The sequence below is a fragment of the Coffea arabica genome, chromosome 6c, assembly GCF_036785885.1.
Source record: "Coffea arabica cultivar ET-39 chromosome 6c, Coffea Arabica ET-39 HiFi, whole genome shotgun sequence".
Classification (NCBI taxonomy): domain Eukaryota; kingdom Viridiplantae; phylum Streptophyta; class Magnoliopsida; order Gentianales; family Rubiaceae; genus Coffea; species Coffea arabica.
In genome coordinates this window covers 55486809-55495824 of record NC_092320.1, presented here as the reverse complement: position 1 = coordinate 55495824, position 9016 = coordinate 55486809, and the positions used below count along the sequence as shown (strand labels likewise).

Here is a 9016-nt window from a genome sequence, read left to right as displayed (position 1 = left end):
TGACAGCAGCACCAATAGCTAGCTTATTGCAACAGCCAATTTTCTCATTCTTATATAATAGCATATAAACTCCACAACTACCTCAATGACTAGATATTATCAATGTGAGCATCAATATTTTGGCTGCAAAAAAGTATTCTTTTGTGCTACATTGCAAGTTGACAGTGAAAACATGATGCAAAAATTATGGTCTCTTCAAATCATAGAGGGGAATCATGGAATTCAGCCACATCTTTTATCATTAAGAACAGATATTGCAGAAAATGAGTGCTGCTTTGGTGCAGGGAGTAATACACAAATACAATGTTCAGAGTAAGTTGTAACTACCAAATCGTGAACCTGACATGTACATGTAGCTTGTTTGAGCTCCAACAAGAATTTCGATAAGTTTCTCTGCACATTAAATAGAATATTTTCAATTGGAAAATTGTTGAAAAATTCTTAGCTATATAGGTACTAACAGATAACATGACAAGAAAAATAAAAATTAATTGAATAAGGAAAATAAACCTGCAAAAAACCTGTAACAGGAACAAGTTCTAATAGCTTTTACGTATGGTCAAGTCTTTTCCTGAAATAAGGCTATGTTTGGATTCCCATTTTTTGTTTTTCATATATAATACTATAATAATATATAAACAAAACAACTCTAAAAACACCACATTTATACATTATATCAAAAACAACTCTAATAATACAAAAAAATTTAAAAAATTAATTGTACACTATTTTCTTCGTCCATCTATCACTCCTGCCCATCACCGCCGCCTACCACGCCCTCCCTCCTCCTCTCTCTTTTCCTCCCCTTCTTCTCCTTGCTTCCTTACTTCCTCTTCCCCTCCCCTTTCTTGCCATAATTCCCGCCCCTATTGCCTCCCCTCTCCCCAAGCTGTTCGCAGCTAGATCGAGAAGGGGGGATGAGGGGAGGGGTGGGGTTGTGGAGGGAAAGGGGAGAGGAAGAGGAAAGGAGGAAGAGGGAGGACGAAAGAGAAGGAGGAGAGGAGAAAGGGGGATGAAGAGGAAGAAAGAGGAGGAGGGAGGGCGTGGTGGCGATGGTGGGTGACAGTGGTAAGTGGTAGTGTTAATTTTTAAAAGATACACTAAAAAGTTTTTTAATTTTAAAAATATCTCAAAATATATTTTAAAACATTACCAAAAACATTTACAGTAAAAGTTTTTTTTATATACACTACTATAATAAAATATTTTAAAACACAATCCAAAAAATAACTAATCCAAATGGAGCCTAAACTAATAGCATTAGTATCTTTACCTTTCACACCCCCTAATTGCTAGTGGTTTACTCGATAATAAGACAAAAAAATACTTAATAGAAATCACTATAGCGCATATTACCGTGTGTACTTGGAAAAGAAAAGGATCTCTCATAAGGCAAAGTGCCCACAATAGCTTCCTCCTTTTTGGCTGAGTCATAACCATTGAAAACAAACAACTTGAGAAAATTCCCAAGAAAAGGGAAGAAAAAACCGAAAGAAAAGACATTCAACCATCAAATACCAATAGGATTTCTCATAGTTTCTTTTTCCCAAATAAACGTTTATAATAATCTGTTTGGATGGGACTGTTTTTCAAAAATTAGTTTTTCAAATACAATAAAAATTTTTAAAAAGTATCTAAAAGGTAATCTAAAAATTAGTTTAAATTTTTTAAAAAATTTTAAAAAACATCTCAAAATATATTCTAGAAATACTTATACTCTTAAATATCCCAAAATATTTTTTGAAAATATCTCAAAATATAATTTAAAAACTCTGCTACAGCAAAATTTTTCAAAAATACCCCAAAACAGCTAATCCAAAAATATCTTAGGACAATGCCAGTAATTTCAACCCTGATAATGTAAGCAATGGACCCCAACAATCAGAGGAGATTTCTAAAATTATTCGTTTTTTAATCTAGGTTAAACATTTTTCTTCTCATAACCTCCACGTGTCACCTAGGAAAACCACTGACTGCACCTAGTAAGTAGCAAATTACACGGCATGAACATGCATAGTAGAATTTCGTATATGTATTTTCCCAACAGATACTCAAGTACTTAACCTTCGGATAACACTCCACAGTTTTCAAGACTTGATTCAGTTTAGTAGGGATATTAATAAAATGATTGTGTAATTTTGCACTTGGACTTTCAAACTGATCCCTTTTTGCTTTTCCCTTGTATGTTTTGATGTATCCCTTAAACCTTTTTCGTTAAAGCAAAAACACTTTATTGAGCTTGGGGATAAGTACTTCCTTGCCATTTGCCATCAGGCCCAGAACAAGGCTTGAAGTGTATATTTATTTCATTTTCGTCTAGTGATTGTTTGAATTTGGGGTTTGATACTTTGTAACTTAGCCATTTTAGGTTGTCCCAACAGGGTCAATGGAAACCAACAGCCCGAAGCAGTCCAAGAACATGTTCAATACATGAAAGTGCAATTTGTGGCATGTGAGCTGTGCAGTCCAAGAATTGGTGACTTTCTCTATTGCAACAAGTATTTTCTGTTTACTTGTTTGAGTAACCATTTGAGAATGGAAAGTGGTCGGGCTCCAATCTTTTTCCTTTTCTTTTTTTTTTTCCGGTTTGGAATAATCCATAAGGTAAGTCATTGTAAAGCCTTTATATTTTGACAGTTTGACTTTAATAAGTAGGATACCAGAATACCAGATTGGAGAATATATTCTGATATTGTAGAAGTTGAATACCAGAATATAAAATAAGCATACTTCAAACTTCTGATCTAGCCGTTGCTTGTAAAAATAAAGTTTGAGGACATTGCAGCATGCTACTTTCCATCTCTAAAAGTTATTTTTCTTTGATGACAACTTACTAGTCCAATATCTTTAGGTCCTGTTTGGTTCAGGAAATGAGTGAGGAAAGGAAACTGAGGAAATGCAAATTGAATTCCTCGAAAAATCCTAATACTTTCTCATGTTTGGCAAACAAAGGAAAGTGCAAGGGAAAATGGAAAAAGATTCCAAGGAAAGTAATTCTTTTGTTTGAAGTGGATTTCTACAAGGAACTGATAATAGAAAATAAAACTAAAATGGAAATGCATTTCAATTAAACAATAACTGTGAGGGCTCGAAAATTTTCATATCTTATTTAAAATTTGATGCATGTTCCATTTTTTTTTTATTCTTGATTGACATATTTAATTACTTCTATTTATTAACAAATAAACCGTAATACCTTAGGAAATTGTATCACTTACACTATTAAACATTAGTATTAGTTAGAATTTATTGTTGTTAAAAAAAAACAAACAACAAACAACAGCAAACAAGACAACATGCAATGTGGTGGACATTTGTCCTCATTAGCTGGCCAACTAACATGCAAGTGTAGTTCTGGTCGGTCAAGAGGTAATAAGTAGAGCTGGCTGTAGTTCTTTTCCTTAGTTTAGCTACCCGAGAGACATTAAGGAGAAAATGAGAGAAAGACCACAAAAAAAAAAACAACCAGGAACGCATTTCTGGCCTCCTTCAACCGTGAGAACCAGCCACAAAGCAAGAAAGAATGCAGTCTATCAAGCTGAGAATTGGAGAGAGAAATCAGAATTTTATTTTCCTAGCTTAGAGCCGTAAGAGCCAGAGGTAAACTACTGTCTTCCTCTTCCATTTCTTCTACATTTAGCTAGTAGTCTTTTAGACTGAGTTAGAACCAAGTAAAAAGAAAACTTTCTGGAAAACAAAGGTTGTCAAAGATGGAAATGTTTGTTTGAAGCTTTTATGTGATACTTGATGAGCTAATCTGCAATTTTCCAGTTGTGTCTTCTGTTGCATGTCTTATATACATGTTTTGGCCACATATCTTGACATGCATGCCGTTTACACTGTAAAATAAGACCTGTTAAGATGAGACTATGATGAACTGTTGGCTGGAGTTCTTGTTACGGGTTTGTTAAGAGGTTTTGGTTGAACCTAGTTAAGATTTATTTTTAGCAACATCCGTGGTCTTAATCTGATCATGTACAGAGTGTTAAAAGCAAGAAAAGAAGAACTTTTAAAGCAACACCAAAACTAGATCTCCAAGACAGCAAATCTGGAGGAAGAAACGCTGCAACTTTGGTCTTGTTCTTTGAAAACTTTGGTAGATTGTGACGACCCCACCTTTCCTAGGGTGTACCCCAGGGTTTAGCGGACCACCTGTCCAACTCTTGTCAGGACTCACTCTCACTCACTACTTCAAGAAACAAATTATAACGTCAAAAGGAAATGAAACAACAGTTCCCAAACTCAGAATGTACATTTATACTCATGTCTATCTCAAATGTTCATACATTCCCAAGTATGACAAAAGATTCAAGTGCTAGTTGAACTTCTAAGCCTAGTCGAGCATTAGCGCGAGTACAATTACAAAAGTCAAAAACTAAACGACACTAGCCTGTCCCAGCCTCACGCCTATGCTCATACCCTTTATAAGGAATACAAAACTAATAGGGTGAGTCAAAACTCAATGAGATTCCAAACATCATGCAAAACCAAGTAGCAAGTTGACCATTATATAAAAACTTGAAATATCAAAGTAGTGAGCATAAAAGTTCATAAAAGTGAGCAATAACATTTTAAGTAGCAAATTGAGTAAATATACAACGTTTCCAAGTATAAGGATATAGTCACTCTTATGAGCTAACTCGACCCTAGCTTGCCAGGAAGTAGTTGACACTCCGTCAACTTTCAAAGTAGTGAAACCAGTCTAGTAGAGCCCCACTTAACTCCAATCTCCATCCATCAATCAATCTCCCACCGAGCTCGAACTCCAATATAAACAATGGTGGTAATACTCGAGCATACCAATTAGTCAAGGAGATAACACTCCACTCGACAAAACAGTAGACTCAGGGTTCGTTATCTAATCGACCAAGCCCATGCCGGTTTGACTCGATTAACTAGCCAACAGGGTTTTGGAATTCTAGGCAGTGTTCAAGTCATATACATATATATATATCAAGCCAATTGTAACCAATGCACAGTAATAAGTCACATTAGGGCAAGTGCGATAAAGTACACCCTTGTCCGATCAAACAAGTCAAGTACTATCCAATCACATTAACAAAGCATTTCATTCAAGTATTAAGTTTAGTTATGCACTTGGAAGCACTCACCAATAGTTCATGGCTTGCCAAAATCAAGCGCAGGTTCGGACCCTTGTCCACTCGCAAGATCTGTGATCAATTAAAATGGCAAAATGCAAGTAAATAAGGTTTTCAAGATGCACTATCTTTGCTTAGTAATGTTAAAAGAAAATCAAGTAAATGAACTTATGCTCTTGGAGGAAGAAAACAATTAAAATGTTTAAGGTTAAAACCACGTATACAACTCAAAAATCAGTTTGAAGAGGCTGTGACTTCCTCCTTTGAAACACGTAACTTGGCGAAAATTTCAGTTTGTGTGATATCCCTAGAGTGGCCCTAAGTACCCGTAAGTATCCTAGGCCTAGACCATCCAAAAATCACAGCCCTAATTGCATTTTCGCTCACTCAAACTACGCGGAACCAAATGGACAGCATCTCCCCTGTGTTTTACCCATTTCCGCCAATTCCATGGCAACAATTTCACCACAAAACAGCCCCAACTCAAACACATAATTATAGGAAACAAAGAGCTCTTATCTTAGACCTTATAACCATCATATTTAGGTGTATATCCAGCACATAATCATCATAACATCCAAGCCAAAAAATCAAAACCCTAATCTGCCCAATTCCTAAATCAAGCTAGAAAATCACTAACAAAGCTAGAAACCACTCAAATAAGGCCAAATTCACACACATTAGCTGGCACAATCATCATGATAGGTTTACAACTCTATATGAAAGCTGGAAATACTCAATAAAAGCTGGAAATGATCACTAAAATCTGGACATAACAGCCCACATACTAAAACTACACAACCAGCCACATATCCTACAAGAATCAAGCCAAAACTCCAACTGATTGCAAGATTAAAGGGATAAAATAACTTTCAGCCAAGAAAACCTTAAATCCTCAAGCTGAGCAGCAAAAGACAGCTTGCTTTCTCCCAAAATAACTCCACTCCATCCCACCTTTCTTCCTTGTAGCAACTTCCTATGGCTTAGCTTTGGATTGGAGGTTGTTTTCCCACAATTTTTTTGCTAGGAATCAAGGTGAAAATGAAGACAGCTTTTCTCCCTTTTTCTCTCCTCTCTCTCGGCCCTCTAGTGCAGGAAAAATCTGGTGAGTTTTGGTGGAAATAAACAATAAGTAACAAAGAAAGCTTGGTCAAAGGTGGCTTGGATGGTTGACACTTGTCAAAGCCAAGTGTTCCCCCTTTTCTTTTTCCTTTTCTTCCTCTCTTCTTGGTCAAGAATTTCGGGCAGCTTTAGGGTTAAATTAGGGAAGGATAAATGATAGGAAAATAAGAAAATTAGGGAAACAAAGTATTGGTCAAGTGGTGCCTTCAACCAGTAACAAACGGCGCGAGTCGATTCACGTGTATTTCCTTAACTCTCTTGTACTTTTGTTTTAACTTATGATTCACTAACTTACTCTTAACACTTTTAATCACATACTTCCCCTTACTGAATACCCTGTTTTATCCATCAAATTTAGCACACATACTTCACCGATTGATCACACTACCCAAATGCACCAAAACCTAACTTACTCTAAAGATAGAAGTAAAAGTAAAACTCTCGGCTCTATTATTTATTACAACTATTAAGGGAGTAAATTAGTAGTAAAGAAATTATAAATTAACTTATTCAAAATAAAAGGGAATTTTAAAAAAATATAAACGAATTTTTCAAGTCTTCACATAGATTGTAACTGGAATTCATGTTTTAGGCACTGTATAACGTTTCTAGGCTGATGCTTGTGAGTTTTATGATGAAAATTTGAAATTTCAAGCTAGTTTCTTGCTGGAAGTTCCAGTTTTGGCCAAGAGGAAAGAAAGTTTGATTTAGCAACCTTTTATCTGAAATTTCCAAGAGATTAGTTAGGAAATTCTGTTCAGTATAGTCTATAGACACCAACAATTTTATATTATTTATTTTTAGTTTTATTTCATTTATTCATTTTATTTGATTTTTATTTCTTACTTTTTTTTAAAGGAAATCATTTCAATTCATTCTTAGAAAAATTAGAAGGAAATTAGAAAGAAAAGAAAAGGAAAGACAGAAGAAAAGAAAAGGAAAAAGAGATTCATCAGATTTTTGTAAAAAAAAAAAAAAAAATTCTCCACGTGCGCGTCTTCTTCTTCATAAGTTGGTACCGAAACCAGATGTAGTGCAGAGTTGTAGCTGGCATTTGGAGCAATTTTGGTTGGCATTTTTCCTTTGTTTCCCCCCAATGCATTGCTAGTACAAGGAGCCACCAGCAAAATAAGGGTTTCATCCACACCCTTGAGAGTAGGTTTTTGGCCACTCTATTCGATATAAAAGCAAGAGAAAGGCTTGAAAACGCAGCCATTAGGAAGAGGTGAGAGAGGGGAGAACGGGAGAGGGAAAAAGGAGCAGAAAATTTCCTGAAAATTTCTGGAGCCAGGGTTGAGTGTTCGGCCCTATTTCCGATCGAATTCCGATATCGATTCTAGTCCTTTAGGCATTCCTTTCATTTATGCACTATCTACGTTCATCTAGAAACAACTTTTGTTTAGAAACCTTGTGGAAAAAATGACTGGAAGTCCGTCGTATTCGGCCTCAAACTCGCTGCAGTCAGAATTCTTGAGCTTACTGCAACAAAGCTGGGTTTTCGTCTTCCAACATCTGGATTCGTTTGCTTGTGACTTCCCACATTATTTTGGCTCCCCAAAGTGTTAAAAGGTAAATTCATTCATCCTTTTCCTTTTCATATATGCTCAGATCCTCACTAGATACATAAAATTTTGCTGCAATGGTTCTTGTTCTTTTCCTTCTTCTGCTGTTCCTTTTGCAAGCCATTAACTCAAGTTTTTACTATGTTATCTGGTGATTTAATGCGGTATTTGGGTGATGGGATCTGGTTGATATTGGGGTTACATAATCTTGTTGTTTTGACCCTAAATTTTGGTGTTCGTTTGGTTTTCTTGTGCTGCGTTTGATGAATGAACTGCAAAGTTGCAGATGCTTCGTTGGTTCTTGCATGAAAGTTTTGAAAATTGCAACTTGACCCTCAATTTTCACATAATTATACTATAGCCCAAAAATTGGAAGAAATAAATAAAATATACCCTCTTCAAGTTTTGATCCTCTTTTGTATAGTTTATACATGTTTTTGAGTGAATTATTTCTGGATTATAGGGCATAATTCAGGCTTAATAATTTTGGTAGACTTAATGTTTTGTTGGTTTAGTAAAAAGAAGTTAAGATTTGGGTTAAGGGTTATTTTGATTAGGTTTTGGTAAAGGATTTGGTTTATTTCTTTGGGTTATGATATGGGTTTTGAGGTTAAAGCTCAAACATTTTTTGTTGGATTTTCGTTGGTCAAAAGAAAGGGATACCCATTTTATTTGTTCGGGTCTTTCGCTGGGCCGAAGTAATTAAGGCTTAGAAGATAAATAAAGATGGCCGGTTGGCCATTCTATTGTAAACCAGATACGAAATTTGCAATCTGATCCCTATTTCTTTAATTAATTTCATTTTGGCCTTAAAAATTTTGGATTTCTTTCAATTAGGTTCCTAATTTAATTGCAATTTGGTCTCTGAACTTTATTTTTCTTTGATTTTGACCCTAATCCTTATAATAAGCCCAAAAACTTTCTTTTTTTTTGCAATTGGGTCCCTAATAGCTTTGATTTCTTAAGTATAATTGATTTATCTCTTTTAATTGTTAATCATGCTTCTTTTAAATGCATTTAATTAGTAAATTTTAGGGGTTGTATGTTTATTTATATTTCTTTATAATAATAAATTGAATTTGCAATATGTTTACATTTTTCTTTTTAATTGTCAATTAAATTAGTGCCTTGACTATTTTGTTGATTTTGAAGTAAAAATAGGACAAATTCCACCTCATTTAACCACTACTTCAAGAGAGTTACCTTCTATTATCATTTTAAATCCTTTTATGT

At 35.0% G+C, this 9016-nt stretch overlaps 1 long non-coding RNA gene across 2 annotated transcripts; it reads right to left on the bottom strand.

The window, feature by feature from the left end:
* Positions 1–4070: 4070 nt before the first annotated feature.
* Positions 4071–6188, bottom strand: LOC140008124 (uncharacterized). Of its 2 annotated transcripts, XR_011815528.1 has the most exons (3): positions 5986–6188; positions 5112–5171; positions 4071–4189 (listed from the first exon to the last, which is right to left on the bottom strand). It is a non-coding gene; the product is annotated as an uncharacterized lncRNA (long non-coding RNA). The 2 variants fall into 2 exon arrangements; XR_011815527.1 differs by having other exon boundaries at positions 4071–5171.
* Positions 6189–9016: the final 2828 nt, after the last annotated feature.